The sequence below is a fragment of the Bidens hawaiensis genome, unplaced genomic scaffold (assembly GCF_021521415.1).
Source record: "Bidens hawaiensis isolate Kalapana, Puna unplaced genomic scaffold, B.hawaiensis_p1.1 tig00028981_1, whole genome shotgun sequence".
NCBI classification, from domain to species: Eukaryota; Viridiplantae; Streptophyta; class Magnoliopsida; order Asterales; family Asteraceae; genus Bidens; species Bidens hawaiensis.
In genome coordinates this window covers 148,009-173,790 of record NW_027494757.1, presented here as the reverse complement: position 1 = coordinate 173,790, position 25,782 = coordinate 148,009, and the positions used below count along the sequence as shown (strand labels likewise).

The 25,782-nt window shown below is 36.1% G+C and overlaps 1 pseudogene; it reads left to right on the top strand.

Moving 5' to 3' along the window:
- Window positions 1-21,630, top strand: part of LOC143577964 (cytochrome P450 CYP72A219-like) — a 32,960-nt pseudogene extending 11,330 nt beyond the window's left edge.
- The last annotated feature ends 4,152 nt before the right edge of the window (window positions 21,631-25,782 follow it).

Genomic DNA, 25,782 nt, shown 5'->3' with positions numbered 1-25,782 from the left:
GAATACCGAGTTTTGTGCGCTTCACTCAGTATGACAGAGCGAAGATTCACATAATTGGGAATCCAGATGCGATTGAGATAACAGAGAATTCCATTCAGGTTAGGGACTAGATGAGCTTCTGCACCACACGCTAACTCGGCGCGAAGGTTTCCTTGGCTGATCGATGCGCGCTGCGCGTCGCGAATGCGCGATTCAAGATTGCTTTGGATCGGCGCGAAGTGAAGCTGCGTGTGCGGCAAAATACAGTTGAGTTGACTGGGTTTTCGGCTGAGCGCATCGGCTACCACATTAGCCTTTCCAGGGTGATATCGGATCTCCCAATCGTAATCGCTGATGAGTTCGTTCCATCGGCGTTGTCTCATGTTAAGTTCCTTTTGATCAAAAATGTACTGAAGGCTTTTATGGTCGGTGAAAATGATGCACTTGGTACCATAGAGGTAGTGTCTCCAGATTTTTAAGGCAAATACAACTGCACCAAGTTCGAGGTCGTGAGTCGTATAATTCTTTTCGTGAATTTTGAGTTGCCTTGACGCGTAAGCGATAACCTTGCCTCGTTGCATAAGTACACAACCGAGACCTTGGTTGGAGGCATCGCAATAAACGACAAAGTCGTCAGTACCCTCAGGTAACGCTAGAACAGGAGCTTCGCACAATAATTGCTTGAGCGTTTGAAAAGCTTCTTCTTGCTTCGAGCCCCAAATATACGGTTTGCCTTTGCACGTTAATGCTGTTAAAGGCAAGGCGATTTTTGAGAAGTTCGAAATGAATCGCCGGTAGTAACCAGCTAAGCCCAAAAAGGAACGGATTTCGGTAGGAGTGGACGGTGCAATCCAGTTCTTGATTGCTTCAATTTTGGATGGGTCGACATGAATACCCATCTTGTTTACAACATGACCAAGAAACTGTACTTCATCCGACCAAAACTCACACTTGGAGAGTTTGGCATAGAGTTGTTCGGTTCGAAGCTTTTGCAACACCAACAGAAGATGTTGTTCATGCTCGGCCTTGGTTTTGGAATACACCAGAACGTCATCGATAAACACGATCACGAATCGGTCCAAGAAAGATCTACACACCCGGTTCATTAGATCCATGAAAACAGCGGGTGCGTTGGTTAAACCGAAGGGCATGACTAAGAATTCAAAATGACCGTAGCGGGTTCGAAAAGCAGTCTTGGGAATATCTTCATCACGGATACGCAACTGGTGATAGCCCGAACGGAGATCGATTTTGGAGAAACAATAGGCACCTTGGAGTTGATCAAAGAGGTCGTCAATACGCGGTAAGGGATACCGGTTCTTAATGGTGAGCTTGTTCAGCTCGCGGTAATCGATACACATGCGAAACGAACCGTCTTTCTTTTTAACGAACAACACCGGAGCACCCCATGGCGAAGAGCTAGGGCGAATGAATCCTTTATCGGTCAACTCTTGAAGTTGACTTGCTAATTCTTGCATTTCAGCGGGTGCAAGTCGATAAGGAGATTTGGCTACGGGGGATGCACCAGGGACAAGATCAACACGAAACTCGACTTCCCGAGCGGGAGGTAAACCAGAAAGATCATCGGGAAAGACTTCAGGGAAGTCGCGCACGATGGGGATTTCAGAAAGTTTCTTCTTTCCTTCATCGGGTTTGACCACATGAGCTAAGAATGCGACACATTTCCTTCGTAAAAGTCTTCGGGCTTCAGTGCATGACATAAGTTTAAGACCGTTAGATGGTTTCTCGCCATAGATATGAAGATTTTCACCATTTTCCCGAGGAATGCGAATCAATTTCTTGGCGCAGATTACTTCGGCGCGATTTTGCGAGAGCCAGTCCATTCCAATAATCACATCAAAACTTCCAAGAGGCATGGGAATGAGGTCGATTAGAAAATCATGTTCATTAAGGTTAAGCGTGCAATCTTTGATTACGGAGTTTATTAGAATAGTTTCACCATTAGCCAATTCAACTGAAAAGTTTTCGTTTAAGTTTACTCGCGGTCGCGCAAGTTTTTGCTCAAATGCGCGAGAAATAAAACTTCTATCGGCGCCAGTATCAAAAAGTATAGATGCATATTGTCCGTTAAGTAAAAATGTACCATTAACCACGTCATTATTCGCTTGCGCTTGGTGCGCGGTTATATTAAAAGCTCGTCCACGCGTCACTTGGTTTGAAATTTGGTTAACCGGATTAGCTTGCGTAATTTGTACTTGCAGTCTCGGGCACGAGTTCCGGAAATGACTGGGGTCACCGCAGTTATAGCACGACCTGGGTCGTGGATTAGGGTATGTTGGTTGTGGGTTTAGCGGGTAAGTTGGTGGTGTTTGCACGATTGGGTTGGCGGGAAGGACTCTACAGTTCTCAGCAGTGTGACCAGTACGGCCACATCGGTTACATTGTCGGCACGGGACTTGAGTTGGATGGTGAAGTCTACAAGTTGGGCAAAAGGGTTGGTTTCCTGTGTAAGGTTTCTTAGTTGACGGGGCAGGGAGTGCGGGATTGGTTAAGGCATAGTTATGGACTACAGGGGGTGTTGGGTAGGTTGACAGTGGGTTAGGAGCGTATACTGGAGGTTGGTAGGTGGGTTGCTGGACAATGAGCGGGCTGGTAAGCGCGTAGGTTTGATGATTGGGTCTGCGCCTACGCTTGAGGTTGTTACGGTTTGAGGGTTCTGGCTTGGTTTCTGTTGGTTCTGGGACAGTCTTGGTGAGTTTGGTCTTTTCGGCTCCTCGCAGGAACAGGGTTCCTGCCCTGACATGGTTGTCGCTGAGCACAGCGGCCAACTCGATGGCGTCAGAGAGGGTTACTGGGTTCCTGGCCCATACAGAATCTTGAATTTCCATGGGGAGACCCCCAAGAAACTTCTCGATGGCTCGGCGGGAAGGGGTAACTAGGTGCGGGACAAGCAAACTTAGTTCGTGGAAGCGCGTAGCGTACTCGCGCGCTTCGCCACTGTACTGCTTCAAGTTCCAAAATTCCTCCTCAAGGCGCTTTATTTCTTTGGGAGGGCAGAATTCTCTGGTCAAAAGTTCCTTGAATTCCTCCCAGAGCATGCTAGAAGCAGCCTCTGTGCCACGCGCGTGAGCTACTCCGTTCCACCAAGTAAGCGCCCTTGATTCTAGGACACTTGAGGCGTATAAGGTTCGTCGGTCTGGAGGGCATTGGGTATGGAGGAAGGTGTTCTCAATTTTCTCGAGCCATTGGAGCATTACGGTGGCTCCTTCAAGCCCTGTGAATTTCGGAGGGTTACCCGCATTAAAGGATTTAATATTGTATCCGGAGGGGTTGGTATTATTTTGGTTTAAGGCTTGGGCTATTGCGGCGGCCATTTCCTGGGAACGTTGCTGCCTACGTCTGCGCGAGGCTTCTCTCCTCTGATGACGGCGAGATAGCGGAGGCATTCTATAAAAGTTTTAGTTTTTTGTTAATATCTTGGTATGGGAAATCGTTTTAGCGCAAAGTATATCATTGTAAAGCTTGTTTCGCGGAGTTAAATGCTATCAAATTTTGAAGTAAAATATGAATTTAAATGCAAACTTAATACAGGTAATGAATTCGAATTGAAAATCGACAATTCATGTATCACCATGACTTTTCAAATCTTCAATTTAAAATATACGAGTAAATGAGCATTGAAGGTAGACAATTCATGTATCACCATGACTTTTCAAATCTTCAATTTAAAATATCGAGTAAATGAATATTGGAGATTGACAATTCATGTATCACCATGACTTTTCAAATCTTCAATTTAAAACATAAAGTTAATGGGGATTGAAAATCAACTATTCATGTATCACCATGACTTTTCGGATTTTCAATGCTAAATCCCAACAACAAACGAATATGTAAGTAAAGAAATAAATTGAAATTTTAACAATAAAAATCGAAAGATCGCGAAATAAACATGAAATCATGTGCTGCGTATATGCAAGCATATTTTATAAATATCGAGTAATTAACAATTAGCGCGCAAACATGAGATATTTCTCATGCGCGAGAAGAGACTCTTAGGTATTCTAGGTCGTTACGTCTAACCACCTATCCTAAAGTCACGGAGCTCTGATACCAATCTGTAACACCCCGACCGATGGCGGATTATACATCGGGGCGCCACGTATTGTTTCATTACTCGTGACACTATTTGGGTGTCAATATTTAATAAATACATTTTCATTGCGCACGCGCAGAACACGATTCGTAGAGTAACATAAATCATATCATAACTTAAAATATTCAAATAACATAATTTGTCTTGTTACATTTTAATCTAGGTCCAAACAAAAAGAAAACATCCTACGTGTCCTTGAGATTCCCAAAAGCAGCTACAGCAAACCTGAACATGTGTTAAAATAAAACGTCAACACTTGCGTGTCGGTGAGAAATCAAGTTTAATAGATATAAATAGATAATGACAAACACTGCGCGCAACATGTGCTTAACTGGGGTTTAACATAGGGTGTAATCAGATTGTGATCAAGCCTAAATAGATCATAGCTCATAGTTCAATCCGTGCTCCCAATCGAGCACAAAAACAATTAATCATACGTGCATGTGTAAACAAAACAAGAAAACCGTAAACGATAGGTCTCCCGTGTTCATCTAATGGATCCATGAAAACTTCGGAATAGGCCGAACAAAGCGGTTAATGATTCACACATACAAATAAACAGCCAAGTAAACGTCCATAACACATGGGGTTTTGCGCACATAAATTTCATAAACAAGTTTAAGACTCAAGTTGTACGAACACATGAACATCCCAAAACGTTAAAAATAAAAGGGGATTAAGTACGAGATTACTCACCTGAAAAAGGTGTGTTGAAAGATAATGCAAGAACCAACTTTTAAACAAGCACAAGTTAACCTATAAATAAGAGGTTATTGGTTTAACGATTGGTTTTTATGTCTTGAATATAGGTAAGTTACTTAAACAAAAATTATATATATTATATATTTACCGAGATTCTGGGCAGAACAGAAGAGAAGACGGAGGCAAAGAGTGGAGTGGCGTTGCAGAGGAACTACGGCAGAGAGCAAAGGGAGAGAGATTTGGGGAGAGTTTTAAGTGTAGTGTGTGTAGTGTTAATAAACAAGAAATTAGCTTAATTTATAGGAAAACCCAAGGGAACACAATCCCTTGAAAAGGGGAAAAGATCTTATCAAAACAAGCAAAAGATATTAAAAAGCACCAGAAAACAAAAGCAAAAGATATTAAAAGATATGCCGGCAGCTGCAGGGGATGGGGAAAAGCTGACAGGTTACAGATCAAAGCATGGGAGGTGTCAGATAAAACACTGTTCAAGACATGCAAAAGAAGATTTCAAAAGATTATGTCAGTCACTTTTTCTGTCAACCAATAGGATTGGTGCGCATGCTGCGCCGAAAGTGGCTTTTCGGACAGGTGTCAGAACTGACCTAAAGTGCTCATACAAAAGATAAGATATTTCAAAAGCATACAGGCTGACCTAAACTGAAGAAAAGACTTAAGGTCTAGCGCGAGAAGACTCGAGCGCTGCGCGCGAGGGCGAAGGCAGGCAGAGAACAATCCTTAGCGCGCCGCGGGAAGAACTATAATCCTTAGCGCGTCGCGGGAAGAACTATAATCCTTAGCGCGCTGCGGGAAGAACTATAATCCTTAGCGCGCCGCGGGAAGAACTACCATTCTTAGCGCGTTGCGGGAAGAACTATAATCCTTAGCGCGTCGCGGGAAGACTACCATTCTTAGCGCGCTACGGGAACAGTTCGCCTCGCGTATCGCAGGAACAGATGGTCTTCGCGCAGGCTTCCTTGTAAGGAGTCTGGCGCGTGGAGCTGCGCAGACATCCTTAGGCGGGAAGAACCAAAGGACAAGCAAAGAGTTAAGAGAAAAGGGGGTTCAAGGCTCAAGGGTTTAAGCAAAGGGGCGGGATGGCGACAAGAGAGAAAAAGAGGCGGGACGGCGACAAGAGAGAAGAAGAGGCGGGACGGCGGAAAGGAATTATTATTATTAGTAATATATATAAAAACATATGTATATATATAATTTATTTAATGTTAAATTTACAAAGATTAATAATCAAATTTTAAATCATAAAAAGAATCGGATTCGAAAACGGGTACCTGGGTCGGGTCGGATTTGGGCAGTTGTCACAGGTACAGTGTCAAGGCAAAACCCTTCACATACCTAGCGCTCCGCAGGGAATTGAAACCAAGAAGGATCTTCTGGGCAATGCTTGCGGAAACGGGAATAACATCCCCGCATAGCGGGAACGTCGAGAACTACATTGTTTGAAGCTTCAAGATGGAATTGGTGGTTTTAACATAATTGATCACTATGTTCAAAACTACCAAAACCTCATGGAGAATCCACACAAGTGTGACTCAACGCTCCTGACTTGCGAGGAGGTTACAGACCTACCCGCATCATACCCAAAGATCAAGCAGGAAAGTCGGGAATTTCTGCAAGTGACATAAGGACTTCCGCGGGAAGAATCCCCATGGAAAACCTTAAAACTAAACCCTTTTCAAAAACCCTTTGCTTAAGTCCAAAAGTTCACCTCACTTATTAAACATTCATGAGAAGAACATTGGACTGGGGGGACTTGAAGAGGTAGGTCCCAGCAGAGCCCAGTTGGACCCACAGGACTCACCTTGAAGAGAGACGTCTGCACAGAAACCAACTGGATCCGCAGGACCCACCATGCTCAGAGACGTGACGTCCTTACGCGCAGTACGCAAGCTGTTCCCGCAGGAAATGCCTCCCAATGGTGAAGTACTCCGCCTGTTCCCGCAGCTGCGGATACAAGCCATCAGGGAAGGCCACCCGCGCAGCAAGGCTACACGCACAAGGCACTTAGCTCTCAATAATTCAGTAGTCACCTGAAGGAATGAGCAAAGCCGGGAACAATCCCGCACAAAGGCGGGAGGGGGAATACTCCCGCCCAAATGAGCCAGTCCGTACGATACTGGAAGATCTTTTGTACTGTACCTGACGAGGTATGGGCAAAAGATCTGACCAGAGATACGACAGCCCATTGACAACAGTATGGCGAGCAGCATGCTCTTGTACTGTATGTCACTATTAGCCGCTACCTACTCACCAACTCCTGTCATACCACGTGCATAGCCTGCAGTTGGTGGAAAAGGAATAGTACACAGCAGGCCTGGTCACTGTCAGCCGCTGCCTACCCACCAACTACCAGCATGGCACGTGCGTAGGCCACAGTTGGTAGAACAGGAATACTATTCAACCGGCTATACCCTCTTGGAAACCTACCTTCGGCTATAAATACCCCAAATGGTATGATCATCTCATCTTATCTTGTATCTTACATCTTATACCTGATATCTGCTCTAGCAATCTCTTAATATACACTTATATTCAAGAGAAATCTAGTCTGATTCTCACGTCGGAGGGTGGTCACAAGGAGGTACCCCCCCCCTTCTCAGTGACGAGCTCACGGTGTCTGTTTTGCAGGTTATCAGAAGAACCATCTTTGCCGGGTCTAACCCCTCGTGGGAAACATCTATTTAACCCCCAGATTATCCGTAATCTGCCCGGGGTCGATTAGTGTTTCTTCAAGTATTAATCGATATTATCATTGGCCTATACGTGTATTATTATATATATTAAATAAGAAGGCCGGTGGCCTCTCACAAATTTACTGTTCCTTGGTTTTTCTGCTTAGAAAGTTGTATGGTGTGCTTGAATGGTTGTTTCAGCTCCACCTCTTTTACTTTCCTCCACGTATCCACCTCTTTGTATACGTGTATCACGCTTTTTCAATACCACCACTACAAGCCTAACTCTACTAGAGCATCACCATTATCATCGTCATCTGCCTTCATCTTCGCCGATTTGGATTCCTAATTTGATGTCGGAAATCAGACATCACCCAAATAGATCGGTAAAACCCCCTTTTGATTAGGCTCTATAACTCTTTCTTCATGCATCTTTATCATCATCATCATCATCATCACCGATTTCTCTCTATTTTCTACCGCCTCTCTCCAGTTCGTGCTTTGCCGGGTTCGACTTTGGAAACCCTAGGTGAGGCTGACGCTGTTGCCGTTGCCGGGTTCTGTTTTGTAACCCTAGGCGGTGGCTACGGTGGAGAGGGTTGTCTGTAGCTGTGATAAAGGTGTGTCGGTGATGTTCTCCACCGTCTGTTGCCGGGTTCCAATTTGGAACCCTAGGCGGTGGTGGCGTAGACCGGCGACTTTTGGTTGTATACATCTGTCGCAGTGCTACAACATGCAGCGCCTGAGTGAAAGGGCCGTCGCAGTGCTACAATATGCTTTGGTTTGTTATCTGTATTAAGTGTAACTCGATGATGACGAGCTAGGCTCATCTGAGACAGGCCTTCATTCGTTACATTGGCTCAATGAATTTTTCAACATATATTATGGGTATGTTTGTCAAGGAGTTTTTAAAAGCTTTTAGGGGGCTTCAAGCTTTTAAGAAAAAACTCATACTCAATTAAAAGTCTTGTTTGATTGAAGGAGCTTGAAGTTTTTTGTCATGAGAAAAAGCTCATTTTTTAAACGCCACTACTACTAGCGTTTGATAAAAAGCTACAAGCTTTTACATTTAAATTTATAAGTTTGGTACTTGAACTTTCATCAACTTTTGTAAATTTATATTATAGTTACATATTTTACCCTTATTCAAAACTAACTACCCCCATGGCTCTTTAAAAGTCTATAACTTTTTAACACGTTAATATTTTTTTAAACAAATTATATCATAAAAAAGAGCATTTCATTTTCTTTCATTTGAGTATGATATTGCTATACTTCTTTACCGGTTATGATTGGTAACAAGTTGAGTCAGACGAGCTCGGGTCATGTGTAAGACCAAATTAGGGTCGGAACGAGTCGATAAAAAAGGGTTAATTTAGCTCGGTTTGTGTCAGTACGGTTTTGAGTTAAAAGGGCCAGGTCAAACATGTTTCAGATTAAAACGGTGTCGGGTTGGAAAGGGTTTCAGATCAAAAGAGGTTGGTTTAAAAAATTATCTATTTGAAATTACTGTTTATTTTAGCTTTGTTTCTTGATTTTCGCCATCGATTACACGCTTACTGCCTTTGCACGAAGTACACCTCTGCATGCGGGTTATGCGTGCACTAATATCAAGTGAATCACGTACCGACACTGATTATGCGGTTGATGTCAAGTTGTGCGCGCGCTCCGCCGCACCGCGTTGGCACCCAATTAGTTTTGTTAAAAGTCCCAGCTACTCTGCAAAATACATAAATATATCTAAAAAGCTACAGCTAACAGCTACCAGCTACCAGCTACCAGCTTCCAGCTAACAGCCACAATATAATTTGAAGGCCATGATGATGACTAGCCCTCATCTGAGCCACAATATAATTTGAAAGCTGGTAGGGTGAGTCAATGATGACGAGCAGACTTATATGAGATCTTCCTATTTTTTGTACGAGTTCATTTGTTTGTCTGAGGTTGACAGGTGTAAACCCTAACATTTTTTTTATGTTAGAACCTAAGATAATGAGCCCGACTTCATCTGGACAACTATCTCATTTGGAAAATGATATTTAACTCGATGATGACGAGATGACCTTGATCTGAGAGGCGGTCTAAATGACCATTTACTGTCTTGATAATTTACTATACATTCAACTTTTTAGAAACGTTCGGAGACTCAACTTTTTAGACACGTTCAGAGACACGTGTTCCTTTTTTTCCCAACTTAAAACGCCCGCCGCAACGCGGCGGGTCTAGATACTAGTTTTATATAAAGTTTGAGAGCTACACGTAACTGTGGTAGAAAATAAATTAATTAACAGAAAATGAAAAACTCAAGTGAAACTCTTTCTTTAGTACTGTCTTTTGTGCATGCCAAATTAATTGTCTTTATAAGTTGCCACAGCCATTAAGTTGTAACTAAAAAAGGAAAATTGATTTTAAATAATCTTAATTATGTCTTATTGGTAAATAGTAGTCATAACTTTATACTTGGTTTTAAATAATCTTAATTATGTCTTATTGACAAATAGCAGTCCTAACTTCACACTTGCTTTGTGATGGTCCTAACTAAAGGTGTATTTTTTTTCCAACAGTACGCGACTAATGGATGGTTAACTCTGTAATTAGTTTGCTGTTTACGTGGCACGCCTAGCAGGCCGTTGGAAAAAAAATACACCTTTAGTTGGGGCTGTTATTTGCTAACCTCGCATAGTTGAGATGATTTAAAACTATTTTTTTTTAAAAGAAACAGACGATTATTGCCATGTAATGCTGCCGCACAGATACATATATTTATTGATAACTAGGCGTGCCATGTAAGCATAGATTAACGGATGGTTAACTCCGTTAGTCGCGGACCGTTGGTAAAAATACATCTGTAGTAGGAACCGTCACAAGCTAAAAGCGAAGTTAAAACTGTTATTTGCCAATAAGGTATAACAGAGATTATCTAAAACCAGCATTTCCTTAAAAAATCATTAAACACTTCTCTTTTATGAACCATATAAAAGTTTGAAAGTATATTTAACTAGTTTTTTTACCCGGTGCGTTGCGCCAGGCAGGTTGGTAAAAACCAAGCGTTAAGCTGATAAGTCGACGCGGATTCAATCGGTTTCAGTGGCGTGCGTTATTGTACCGGAATTAACACCAAAATAAAACAAAAAACTTATAAAAATTGAGGGGGAGTGGTGGATCAATGTGGTGGCGTCGGCCGGTAAATCTCGAACGTTGGTAAAATCGACAGTTGTCGATCCCGGGCGGCAAGACTACGGGAATTCGGTCGGTGTCCATCATGTTTGTTATGATCCCGAAACTAAAAAAAATTGGCGTTCGGTCGGTTTCCATTACGTTCTTTATGATGACTGAACTAAACAAAATTTACGAACCAGTTTGGTGCCACCAACTGACCCAATAGGAAACTTGCGGCACCAAACTTCTTATTTGTTATATAGTATAATGACTGGGATATTTAATTAATATGTAGGATGCGGTATTTAATGACTAGGATATCACATTTAATTTTTTTTTGGTAAATTAGAAATAAACAGTCCTAACTTTTGTGTATTGGTCGATAATAATCCAAACTTTAAAATCACTGTCAGTGGTCCCAACTTTCAATTATTTTTGTCTCGATGAACCTCCGTTAAAAAAACATTTAACACTGTTAAGTATTTTTCTGAGTTTCAAACCGATGTTTTAGGGATTTTGATCGGAAGAACGACTCGACTCGACTGTGGAAACCTTTTTCATGAAACGGTGATCCAAGCGACGAAACAATGTTTCAATTTGGGTGCTTGAATTTCCAATTAACAAAAACCAAGTCATTTGAATCACCGTTTCATGATAAGTTTTACATTAGTCGAATCGTATCGTTCTTCCGATCAAAAGCCCTAAAACAACGGTTTGAAACTCGGAAAAAAACTTAACGACGCTAAGTGTTTTTTAACGGATGCCATTAAGACAAAAATAGTTGAAAGTTGGGACCGCTTGTAGTGATTTTTAAAGTTAAGATTATTATCAGCGAATACAAAATTGGAATTATTTATTTTCAATTTTTCTTTTTTTTTTTAACATCAGGATATCACATTTAATTAATTAATCTTAGACATTAATTAAATGTGATACGCTAACCATTAAAAGAGTACAACATACATTTTCAAATTTTTTGTACTCTAAAATACACATTACTTAAATGTGATATTGTAATCATTAAAGAGTAAAACATACACTTTCAAATTTATTGTACTCTGAAATCATAAAACGTTGCCTCATCAAACATGTAGAATTTTAACATTGTATTCTATACATAAACTAATGTATCTTACACATAAATTGGTACATCCTACACTTGAATTAATGCATCTATTACAAAAAAATGTGTTACAACCTACACATCAAATCTACACATAGAATACTATAACCTACACAAATTAATACATCCTACACATCAAATAGACACATAGAAAATAGTAACATACATATATAACATAATAACTTATAAATAATAACCTATAAAAAGAACTTAACATCCTACATATGACCTAATCATAGATCTTAATAATCTACATGACGAGCATAACATCCCACATTAGTACAACATTCTACATTAGCGTAACGTGCACATGGCATTCTACATATGACCGACACGTAAATCTTATTTCACCATGCACGGATTGTTAGCTCATTTCATTTCACTAACATATAACTAATATTCACTTACCCAATGTAAGTCTAAAACTGAGATGAAATGACAATGTGTTTTTTGTTGTAAATATTATTTTGTTTCGATGAACCCTTGTTTTTTTAATACACAAATGGTAAATTCGCTTTATATAAAGGGATAATGATAGCTTTAACTTGTTTAACTCGCTGTTGGTTTTATTTATATAAAAATCTTGACATCAAAAATAAAGTAATTCTTGTTAGGGCGTGTAAGGTCCAGTTATTATCCTTAACTAAATTAATCAATCAGTTCGGTTTATTTGGTTTCGACCCGGTTTGGTTAATTTTAATTAGTAACCCAAATCAATTTGTGCTAAAATTTTATTTAAAAATACATAATATGAATGCATATTAAAATATATGAAAGGAAGATATAAAAATACCTTAAATAGATGAATAAAAGCTAGAAAAAACTATATGAAATACTAGGTTAATAACCCGTGTATTACACGGGTTGAAAAATGATATAATGTCAATAAAAAAATATTTACATATTTGATACAAGTTATAAGTGAAATCAAACATATAAAACAATTATAATTATTTAAAAAAATTCATAATGCCAAATAATTTAGTAAGGTGTAACAATTTCTTATAAATTAAATTATATATTACACTAATTATAATAGTGACGAATGATTTAAACATAAATTGTTCATAAAGGAAATAATTCAATGGAAAACGTTTCCATCGGGTTTGAAAATACTCGTTGTTTCAACAAACTATTTTGAACCATATATGAACTAGAACCGCTCGTTCAAATTAACATAATAAAACTAAAATGCATGAATAATGAATTTGACTTTTAAGTTAGATAATAATAGCATTTAAAATAACCCGTTTCGACTCAAACTCATTATGATCATAAATCTTTTTTACCTGCCCGCTTTGACCTGAACTAATTTGATACTCTTTTAAAATAACTTGTTTTGACCCGAACTTATTTTGACTCTAAAAACACATTGATCTAAACTTGTTTTGAACCAAACACAAACCCGATCCGCATGTTTAAATTAATATAAAACTAAGAATACATAGACAATGAATCTTATTTTTAAGTTAGAAAATACTATGATTTAAAACAATACGATTCGACCTGAGTTTATTTGAATCATAACCCCTTTTTGATACGCATGTTTTGACCTAACCAATTTGATATTCTTTTAAAATAACCTGTTTCGAACCGAACACTTTCCGTTCATAACCTGTTTCGAGCCGAATTAATTTTATTAAAAAACTATTGACCAGAACTAAATATGAGCATAATCCGTTTTTTTTAAATTAACATAAAAACTAAGATAAAATGAACAATAAATTTATCTTTTATTCTATATATAAACTTTTATATAGTCGACTTGTACCAGACACTACTTTTGACCCGTAAATCTGTAATATCTTTGTAAAAAAAGTTAAACCAATTAATCAATCTGTTGAAACCAGCCATTCTTTCCGAGGTAATAACTTAATTTGTTATTAGAAATTGTTAATAATATAATTTTAAGAAAGTAATAATTGGTTTAATTGAAGTAATTAATTAATATTAAATAGTAATAAATACATTAATGGTTATATCATTTAACATAAAAAATAATTAAATTGAATGAATGGTAATTAAAAAATTACTTAATTAGGTGGAATACTTATAAATGAAAATTGATTAGTTGGCATCCCATGTGGATGGCCTATTTGAAAGCCATGTGAAACATGTATTGCTTTAATATATAAGTTGGATATTTTAATTATTATAACAGTTAGGTTCCTATCCATATATTATAAGATTTTCAAATTTTAAATTTATATGTCATAATAATAAATTAATATTAGTGAAACTTGGAAAAAAGGCGTATTAGAAACAAAAAATCACAATATATAAACATTATTTCAAGTAACAAGCATATTAAACATCATATCGATTAACCGATAATTTAAAAAAAAAATCATACATTTAAACCCTAAATAGATTAAAACATAAATCGATTAATAGGAATAAATTAAATATCAAATCTATTAACCTTTAGTATAAAAAATCATGCTATTACACCCTAAATCCAATAACAGTGAATCAATTTGATGTTGTTCTTCACAAAAATCGATTAAACACTAAAATATAAATCATACATGATAATTGCAAACGATGAACATATTTGATGTTATTTGGATTATGAAACCGACAAATCATGAAGAACCGGTTATAGACTAAGCAGTTAATGCAGAAAAATATCGGATATCGGTGAAGGACCGATATCTGAGATATCGGTTATCGCAGTGAGATATTAGTAGGATATCGGTAATTTTAATATCATGTAAAATTCATATATATAGCAATTTAACACTAATAATTCAATATAGTCTCCTATCATTAACAAATTAATCTTTTGCAAATTGCGAAACACTAATAATCATAGCAAGTAAGAATTGATTAAGACTTAAAACAATAACATTGAACACTAAAATTGATAATTAAGGCTTAAAACACTCATATCGGGAATATCAGTGGTATTTCGGTCAAATATTAGTCAACTATCGGTCAATATTGTTGATATTATCGGTACCGATATTCTGAACTGATATTCTGACTTATATATCGCCAAGGACCGATAACCAATATATCACTGATATATCGGTGATATATCGGCAATATCGACTGCATAGGTTATAGATGAGGCAAAGAATCTGGTTACAAACGATGGGAAGTGTTATGATTTTTAAACGAAGCATGTGCCTTTAAAGAAGAAACGATGAACAGTTTAAACCTAGCAAATTTAATAAGTTTTTTAATTCTAACAATAATTAGAATAATTAATATCATAATTACAATAATAAGTTACAAAAATATAAAAGTCAATATCATTGATTAAAATATTATTGTGAATATGTGGAAATTAGATTTATGGAAGGTTGATGACATGGAAGCCTATACGGACAACCTAGGTGAATGACATGTGGACAAAATTGTGTTGCTTTAATATATTAGTTAGACTAAGTTAAATACCTGTGTATACACGGATTGTGTAAACTATATTAACAAAAGATCAAAACAATGTGAAATACTTATATTAATTTGGTATTAGATGAATGAATATAAAGATGTATTACAACATTGAATACAATAAAATTTTCATAAAATAAAAAAAAGAAAATTAGATGGTAAATTTTCATTAATCTCAAAAAATTTCTTCTTATCCAGCATTTGTAGTTACCCTCTTAATTGAATATTAGAAGATTGACTCCGTCTTTAATTTTAATCTACAAAGTGCGACATAAATCTCTAAAAACTTTCCTTGTATATAATAGTTAAAATTTATTTAATTAACTTTTCTTACTAATAACACACGATTGTTACTAAAAACATAAATCATTTAGTACTAATATTAATTTGATATAGGGATTTATATTTTTAAGAAGAATAGAGTTTGATAAAAAGATTGATACAACTCATACAAATACTTAAATAAACAATACACAAAGTTTATATAAATATATATTATATTATAAAGTAATATAATTAATATTTGTGTTTAACATTCAAAATATCTGGTTACAAACAATGGCGAGCGTTATGATTTTTGAACGAAGCATGTGGCTTTTAAAGAAGAAACGATGAACAAATTAAACCTAGTAAATTTAATAAAATTTATTTTAATTCGAATAATTAATAGCATAATTACATTAATAAGTTACAAAAATATAAAAGTCAATATCATTGATTAAAATTTTATTGTGAATATGTGGAAATTAGATTTATAGAAGGTTGATGACATGGAAGCCTATGTGGACAACCTAGGTGAAGGACATGTGGACAAAATTGTGTTGCTTTAATACATTAGTTAGATGAATGATTCTGTTTAATTAGGTTCACAAAAGATTAACCGGTAATCGGTTTTGGGCCAAATTGGTCGGCCTCAGCTAACGCAAGGCCCAGTTGTGAGACTAATTGGGCTATCAAGGAATGAAACCAAACCAAACAAAACCCCTGTGTAGTGCTCATTGTTCTAAAGAAAGTTAGGGAGGAGACCAGATTTGGGAAAATAATGAAGGGAAAGTCCAATTTTTTTTGAAATTTTGGAGTAAAAGTTCAGATTTTTACTATACTTTTTTTCTCAAAAAACCGTCTTGAGAGACTGTTTTTCAATGTTTCCTACATTTCCCGTCCATATTTTCAAATTCTAGGAAAGAGAGATTTTCAAATCTCGTCTTGAGAGACGAGATTCTACCACCACCACCACCACCCACCGTTCGCCTTCTACCACCACCACCACCGCCACCATCCACCACCACCACCCACCGTCCTCCACCACCACCACCACCCACGCCTCCGCCGCCGCCGTCGTCATCGTCGTTGTCGTCATCATCGTCATCATCATCATCATCATCTTCTTCTTCTTCTTCATCTTTCTCATCTTCATCTTCACCTTCTCATCTTCATTTTCATCTTTACCATCAGGTGGTAGACGGTGGTGGTGGAGGATGGTGGGTGGTGGTGATGGATAGTGGTGGCGGACGATGGTGGTGGGTGGTGATCGATGGTAGTGGCGAACGGTGGGTGGGTGGTGGGGGTGGATGGTGGTGGTGGCGAACGGTGGGTGGTGGTGGTGGAAGAATCTCGTCTCTCAAGACGATATTTCAAAATCTCTTTTTCCTAGAATTTGAAAATGTGGACGGGAAAGGTAGGAAACATAAAAAAAACAATCTCTTAAGACGGTTTTTTGAGAAAAAAAGTTTAGTAAAAATCTGAACTTTTACTCCAAGATTTCAAAAAAATTTGAACTTTCCCTTTATTATTTTTCCAAATCTGGTCTCCTCCCTAACATTCTTTAGAAATTTGGTCTGCTACCCCTATATTATTATCTTTTCCCAATGCATATGGAAAGTCCAAATCTTAAAAAATTTTAAAGAAAAAATGGCTATTTTAAGAAAACTCTCTCTAAAAGAGGCTATTTTAGAAATTTTCTCTATATTTAATGAGTTTGAAAGTATATTTAATGAGTGGGATATTTAATTAATATATAGGATGTGTGTATTTAATGACTAGGATATCACATTTAATTTTTTTATTTTTTTTTGAACATCAGGATATCACATTTAATCAATTAATCTTACACATTAATTAAATGTGATATGCTAGCCATTAAAGAGTACAACATACATTTTCAAAATTTTTTACTCTAAAATACACATTAATTAAATGTGATATTGTAGTCATTAATTTAGGGCCGTCTTAGAGTATGTGTGAGCTAGTCAATTGTGCAAGACACATAATTTTTTAGTTCCTTTGAATATATTTTATATATTATATGAGCTTTTTATTTCTTTTAATATATTTTGAAGCCCATATTTATAATTCGTGCAAGGCCAACAAAGACCATTGAGCTCTTGGGGACGGCCCTCTCATTAATGAGTAAAACATAAACTTTCAAATTTGTTGTGCTCCGAAATCATAAAACGTTCTCTCTTACATATCAAACATGTAGAATTTTGACATTGTATTCTATACATAAACTAACGTATCTTACACATAAATTGGTACATCCTACACTTGAATTAATACATCCATTACAAAAAAAATGTGTTACAACCTATACATCAAATCTACACATAGAATAATATAACCTACACATAAATTAATACATCCTACACATCAAATAAACACATAGAAAATAGTAACATACATAAATAACATTATAACATACAAAAAGAACTTAACATCCTACATATAACCTAAGCATAGATCTTAATCATCTACATGACGAACATGACATCCTACATTAGTATAACATTCTACATTAGTGTAACGTGCATATGGCATCCTATATATGACCTACACGTAAATCTTATTTCACCACGCAGGGATTATTAGTTCTTTTCATTTCACTAGCATATAACTAATATTCACTTGCACAATGCATGTCTAAATTAAGCTGAGATGAAATGGCAGTGTGTTTTTGTCGTAAATATTATTTTGTTTCGATGAAGCCTTGTTTTTTTCAATACACAAATGCTAAATTCGCTTTATTTAAAGGGATAATGATAGCTTTAATTTGTTTAACTCGCTGTTGGTTTTATTTATATAAAAATCTTGATATAAAAAATAAAATAAAAAATGTAGATCTATTTATTTATTGACAAGGGAAGATATTGATTATGGGAATTTGAATTACGTATAAATTATAATATAAAAATGGTTCAGAATTAAAAAATATAGGGTTGTTTGTTAAAATAAGAAAAAAAAGTAATAAAAAAATGTTAGAATTCATAATTTTTTAATAAACTGGAATTAGGGAACAAAAATTATAACTTATAATAAGGAAAAATATAAATTATAATAAGAAAATATATAAAAACAATTAGTATGTAACTATATTCATAGATAATTAGTTACGAAACATAAGAAAAATCATTTGTATTAAACTACCTCTATGATTAAAATAAATCATATCACAAATGAAAATTTATGATTGGTTGGTTTATTTATCGCACTTTTTACAATAAAAAACACTTAGGAAATGAGCCTAATCCTATGTATAGAACGGATAATTTGAAAGCCCACTTGAGTTGAGACACTCATGACCTAATGTAATAGTAACTTTTTTTTTTTAAATTAACACTATGTAATAAATGTTATTATAAGTTTAGGCCTTTTGTATATGATTATATAGGTAACAATTGCTTTACATGGATGGGAACAAAACCTGTGGTACATGTATCTGAACCTACTATGATACGAGAGGTGTTGGCTAATTATAGTAGATATCAAAAGCCAAGAGGAGGTAATCCATTAACAAAGTTGCTCGCTAAAGGTTTAGTAGATTTTGTGGGTGATCAATGGGTTAAACATAGAAAAATCATCAATCTTGCATTCCATACGGAGAAGCTCAAGGTTTCATGCTATTCATTTTTCTTGTTTGTTACTAGATTAACATACCTTAATTTATTAGGCATTGGAAATAAATAATATCACCTTTTGTGTATGGGCTAATAATAGTTCCACCTTTAAAAATCCCTGCCAACAGAAAACTCCTTGTCAACAGTCCAACCTTTCAACTATTTTTATCTCAATGGACCTCTGTTAAAAAACACTTAACGACGTTAAGTTTTTTTTCTGAACTTCAAACCAATGTTTATTTATCGCACATTTTGCAATCAATAACACTTAAGAAATGAACCTACTCCTATATATAGAACGGATAATTTGAAAGCCCACTTGAGTTGAGAAACTCATGACCCAGTGTAACAATAACTTTAAAAAAAAATTAACACTGTAATAAATGTTATTATTATAATTTTAGGCCTTTTGTATTTGATTATATAGGTAACAATTGTTTTACATGGATGGGAACAAAACCTGTGGTACATTTATCTGAACCTACTATGATACCAGAAGTGTTGGCTAATTATAATAGTTACCAAAAGCCAAGAGGAGGTAATCCATTAACAAAGTTGCTAGCTAAAGGTTTAGTAGATGCTGAGGGTGATCAATGGGTTAAACATAGAAAAATCATCAACCCTGCATTCCATACGGAGAAGCTCAAGGTTTCATGTTATTCATTTTTCTTGTTTGTTACTAGTTAACATACCTTAATTTATTAGGCATTGGAAATAAGTAATATCACCTTTTGTGTATGGGCTGATAATAATTCCATCTATAAAAGTCCTTGCCAACTGTCCAACCTTTCAACTATTTTTGTCTCAATAGACATCCGTTAAAAAAACACTTAACGACGTTAAGTTTTTTTTTCTGAACTTTAAACCAATGTTTTAGGGCTTTTAGTCAAAAGAAGGATACGAGTCGACTAATATAAAACTTATCTTGAAACGGAAATTCAAATGACGAAACATTGTTTCAATTCGGTGTTTGAATTTCCAATTAACAAAAATTAAGCTATTTGAATTACCGTTTTGAGATAACTTTTACATTAGTCGACTTATATCTTTCTTCCGATTAAAAGCCCTAAAACAACAGTTTGAAATTCAGGAAAAAAATGAACGACGTTAAGTGTTTTTAACGGAAGTCCACTGAGAGAAAAATAGTTAGAAAGGTTGGACCGTTGACAGAGATTTTTAAAGATGAGATAATTATCGGCCAATACACAAAAGGTGAGATTATTTATTTCCAATCTTGCCGATCTATTATCCCTAAAAGTTATTAAGAAAATGTCTATAATTGTTTTTGCAGCACATGATACCATCCTTTTACGTGAGTTGTGTTGAGATGATCGACAAATGGGAGAAACTTTTAACCCAAGAAAGCTCATGTGAAGTGGATGTATGGCCTTATCTTCAAACTTTTTCAAGCGATGTAATCTCACGTACAGCGTTCGGTAGTAGTTTTGAGGAAGGAAGAAAGATATTTGAGCTTCAAAGGGAACAAGCAACGTTCGTTATGAAGGCTGCAAATTCAGTTTACATTCCAGGTTCAAGGTAAGTGAGTTTCCAAACTTTATTAGACGATTAAATTGGTAACATCAGAAGAATCTTGTGCTAATAAATAAGATCGAATAGATTTTTGCCGACAAGAAACAATAAAAGGATGAAAGAGATTGACCAACAAGTGAGGAGTTCAATAAAAAGTATAATCAATAAATGAATTGTTGCGATGAAAGCCGGGGAAGCTAGCCATGATGACCTTTTGGGAATACTTTTGGATTCCAATGACAAAGAAATTAAACAACATGGAAATAACATTTACGGATTAAGCACTGAAGATGTAATTGAAGAATGCAAACTTTTCTACTTTGCTGGGTAGGAGACCACAGGAAATATGCTTGTTTGGACTATGATTTTATTAGGTGAACACTTAGAATGGCAAACACGTGCTAGAGAAGAAGTTTTACATGTCTTTGGAGATAAAAGACCAGATATTGATGGCTTGAGTCATCTAAAAGTTGTAAGTTTACCTACTATACTATTAAAACATGTGATTGATGACTATTTTTAAAATACGTTCAATTGTTCTAATTTCTTTTATATGCAGATGAACGTTATATTTAATGAGGTTCTAAGACTGTATCCACCGGCCGTGTTACTGAGACGACTAATACATGATGAAACCAAATTAGGTAACGTAACCTTACCCACGGGGACCCTTATCCAAATAAATGCATTGATTTTGCATCATGAAAAAGATATGTGGGGTGAAGATGTGAACGACTTTAAGTCTGAACGATTTTCTGACGGTGTTTCAAAGGTTACTAAAGGACAAGCTGCATACCTTCCGTTTGGTGGGGGGCCGCGCATATGTATTGGCCAGAATTTCGCTATACTAGAAGCGAAAATAGCTCTTTCAATGATTTTGCAACACTTTTCTTTTGAGCTATCTCCATCATACTCGCAATGCCTACTTTACAACCTCAGTTTGGCTCTCACTTGATCATGCACAAACTTTAAGCGAACTATCACATATATCATAGTTTAATTATGATCTATGTTGTGACATATATGTCGCATATGTTGTATGAAGTGACATAATTTTCTAGAGAAAAGGAATTGGTGGTCTTCGACTAAATCATCAGCTCTTAATTTCAATCATTTTGATTCTTAATAATCTTCATATTCGAATCTAAACTTGTGAATTTTTTTTCTTCAATCTCCATTGATTGTTTCAGTATACTTTATTAGTACATAGATTGATGTGTTGGAAATTATATTTTACACCATCACGATAGAATAAAAGTATTGAGAAAAACATAACTACTTTTGACCAGATACCAAGTCTGTCTATTAAGACCAACTCAGAGGTCACCTAATAGGCCTTCAGAGGTATTTGAAGGCACTCAAAGATAGAATCCAATCAGGACAAGTTCCATTTACAACACAAATCACCTAAAAACCAATGGAGTCATCCCGCAGTAAATAAATAGTGAAACTAATGATGCCAACATTCATTGTATATGGTCTTTTTAATTTTTAGTCAACGAAAGCAAAGACATATACAACATTATAAATATACATCCCACCAATGATCCATTTGCAAGTAAAATAAGAAATCAAAGGTGTTTTGAAATTACAACCTTTGTTGAGTAGCGATAGCCATCCATTTCATAAAATGGTCAAGATGATTAATAAAACAAATCCCACCAAGATTAATATATATGTATGAAGATGCAACTAATAAAATAATATCAATAGGCTGTTTAGAACATTACAATCTTTTATGAGAAGTGGTTGTCCTTTGATGAAGCTGTAAGAACTCAAATGTGTTATTCTTCAAAACATGTTGGGTTTGAGAAGGCTTGGGTTCGCACTAATGTTTTGGTTTTAATGAAGATAGAAGCCATGGGAGGTTTTGGGCTACCCTATATCTCTTTATTAGGGCCCATTTTTGTTTCTTGTTGAATAAGTTAGTAAACCTAATGTATCCATATACATACATATTTTGTACTTGTAAGTAGCAATAACAAAATACCCTGGTTGTAGCCCGTGGACGTATGCCAGTTTAGACCAAACCACGTAAATTTCGCGTGTTCTTTACTTTTCTATAGTTTGTTTGTGTGTGTGTTTGCAAACCGATCCTAACAAAACAAATCCACACCTGCAAGCTTTATTTAGTTTTAGCTTTACCAATGTCAAGAACACTTTAAAGCTACTTAAAAGTGTGCAATGAAAGGTTTTAATCTTGGAAATGAAAACCACCAAAGAATAAGAACAAGCTTCACCAATAAATGGAAGTTTATATGTAAGCTTTGAGATTCAACAATCACAAAACCGCAATATCCCTGTTCTTGAATCTTACAACCAAGAGCATTGACGTGCTCGAATAGTAACAAATATATGTAAAAGATGAGTATGAAGATTAAGATATATGTAAATAGTATAGTTACACATATTTGTAAATCTTTAAGTCGATCACATTTGTAAATCTTTAAAGCTCAGTTTGAAGAAATTAATGATTGACTTTTAAAGATTTACAAATATGTAAATAGTATAGTTACACATATATAACATTTATATATGTGTAAATAGATTATCAATTTGAAAAATTGAAGGCTAAGATAAAATTTGTATATTTGAGTCCACATATAATGTTATGAAACAAAAAGAAAACTGACGTTTAAACTTTTTGTGAAAACTGGAACCTTCTTGTGAATATGATGCTTGAACTTTTAGGTAGATATGAAGTTTGTCTTCAAATTTGTGGGTGTTACGCGTACGGTAACATCGAACTTTGAGGTTTGGTAGTAACGCTGGATTACGCAGATATCGAAACACGAACTATGATATCCTGGGACGACAACCCCTAGCCACAATGTTCGGACGCGATAACACCGGACCAAGATGTCCAAACATTACAATTTAAAACACTGAATTGCCTAGACAAACTCAACAACCGGAGTAGAAGTATAGAGTATTTAATGCAACATAACAATATACAATGCGTACTAGACCTGTTAGTTTGACATAAGGGAAATCAAAGATAAGAAATCGATCTGTCAACCTAAGAAAAAAAAAGGCTAGAATTGTGACCAATGTCACAAAATCACTATTCACATTCAATCGAGCATGGAGATTGTGGGTTCTATTTTAGTTAATCACCCACGTTTGTATCTAGTTGTTTTTTTAAAAGTAAAAGTATTATATTGACTTGGTATATGTTTTAACATCAAACGTGGTAAAATAAAAAATCATACGTGTAAATCTTTAAAAGGAAAAAAACTAAACACATATCATTCTTGTTAGTAGAGGTGTTCAAAAAAACCGGTTACGGAACCGGTTTGGCCGGTTCAACCGGAAACCGGTTTTTTAAAAACCGGTTTTTTTAAAAACCGGTTTGACCGGTTTACGTAACCGGTTTACGTATCGGTTATACGTTTTGGAGCCAAAACCGGTTTTATAACCGGTTATAAAAAAAAACCGGTTTTTTTAAATAACCGGTTATTAAAAAACCGGTTAACCGGTTTTTAAAATAACCGGTTTATTACCGTTATAAAAAAAACCGGTTAACCGGTTTTTTAATAACCGGTTAACCGGTTAAACCGGTTTTCGAACGTTACCAAACGGCTTTATAGCCGTTTTTTTTTTTTTGACCGTTTTTTAGCCGTTTTTTTTTTGTTTTTTTACCATTTTACCCCCACAAACATCTATATATAGTTTAGGTTGGGTATTGGTTAGATCACACTTGATTATACAACTCCAAACGCTCTAAACGTTTATTTCATACGCGATTATACAACTCCAAACGCTCTTCTTTCGTAGTCGTTTATTTCATACTCGAGTATACCACTCTTAATTCGTAGTCGATTATCATGGCCTCCCAAAGTGCTGCTTCATCGGTCAACATGGGTGCCTCGAACACGGGAGAAACCGTCGTTCGGGTCATCCCCACGAAACGAAACCAAGATATTTGGCAACATTTCGACCTATGCGAAATGTCTAACGGAACCCAAAAAGCTAGATGCAAACATTGTTTGAAGTTTTATAACAAAGAAGCAAACTCCAGTTTAAGAGCTCATGTAGAAAAGCCCTCTTGCAAGGTCTTGAAGGACGAATCCGGAAGTAGTTCGCAGCCGGAGATGACGAATCAAGGAACGGTGTTTACGTACGACCTTGAAGCGGTACGTCAACAGTTTGGCAACTTTGTGATTCAACAATCACTTCCTTTCAACCACTTCGACAACCCTCAATTCACGGAGATGATGCAAAAGTATGTTCAACCACGCTACCAACACGTAAGTCGTTCGACCCTTAGAAGAGATTGTCTTAAAGCATGGAAAAACGCTAAATCCGAACTAATTTCATACTTTTCAAACTTACAAACTGGTGTGAACTTAACAACGGATGTGTGGTCGGTACCTAATGGTTCGCCCGACTCATACATTTGTGTGACGGCTCATTGGGTTGACCCCCGGTCGTGGCAAATGATGAAACGAACCGTTGCGTTTCAATTGTTTGATTACCCGCACACGGGTAGAAATATTTTTAAACTCTTGGATAAAGTCATTCGACAATACAAGATTGAAGATAAAATCTTTTCAATATCGTTTGATAACGCGTCCAACAATACGGCCGCGGTTGGCCATTTAAAATTAAAGTATAAACCTATCTGTGATGGAGCGTTTTTTCATAGCCGATGCATTGCACATATTATCAACTTGGCCGTGCAAGATGGGTTAAACGTGATCGAAACGCAAAGAAACAATTTTAAAAGAATGTTACGAGATGTTTTTAGCAACAATTCAACATTTTCAAGATACAAAAAATTTTGTGAAGAAGCTAACTGTCAATGGTTGGGGCCTAATTGGGATTGTCCAACAAGATGGAACTCGACTTGTGAAATGTTTGAGAAAGCCATCCAACAAAAACAATCGTTAATTGCGTTTCATCAAATTTTGTCAAATAGGGGTAAATGTGCACCGTACGATCCTAGAAACTGGTTATTGATTGAGATCGTTACGGAGGTTCTTCAAATTTTTAAATCTTGCACAACTAGTTTATCCGGGGTTTACTATCCAACAAGCCCCATTGCTTTACCAAAAATTGCTGTCATGTGCACAAAGTTGACTGAAATTCATTGTAGGGGTGCACCTTATTTTGATATGGGTGCAAAAATGAAAGAAAAATTTAGAAAATATTTTCAACAACTACCCGCTGTTTTGACCTGTGCGGCTG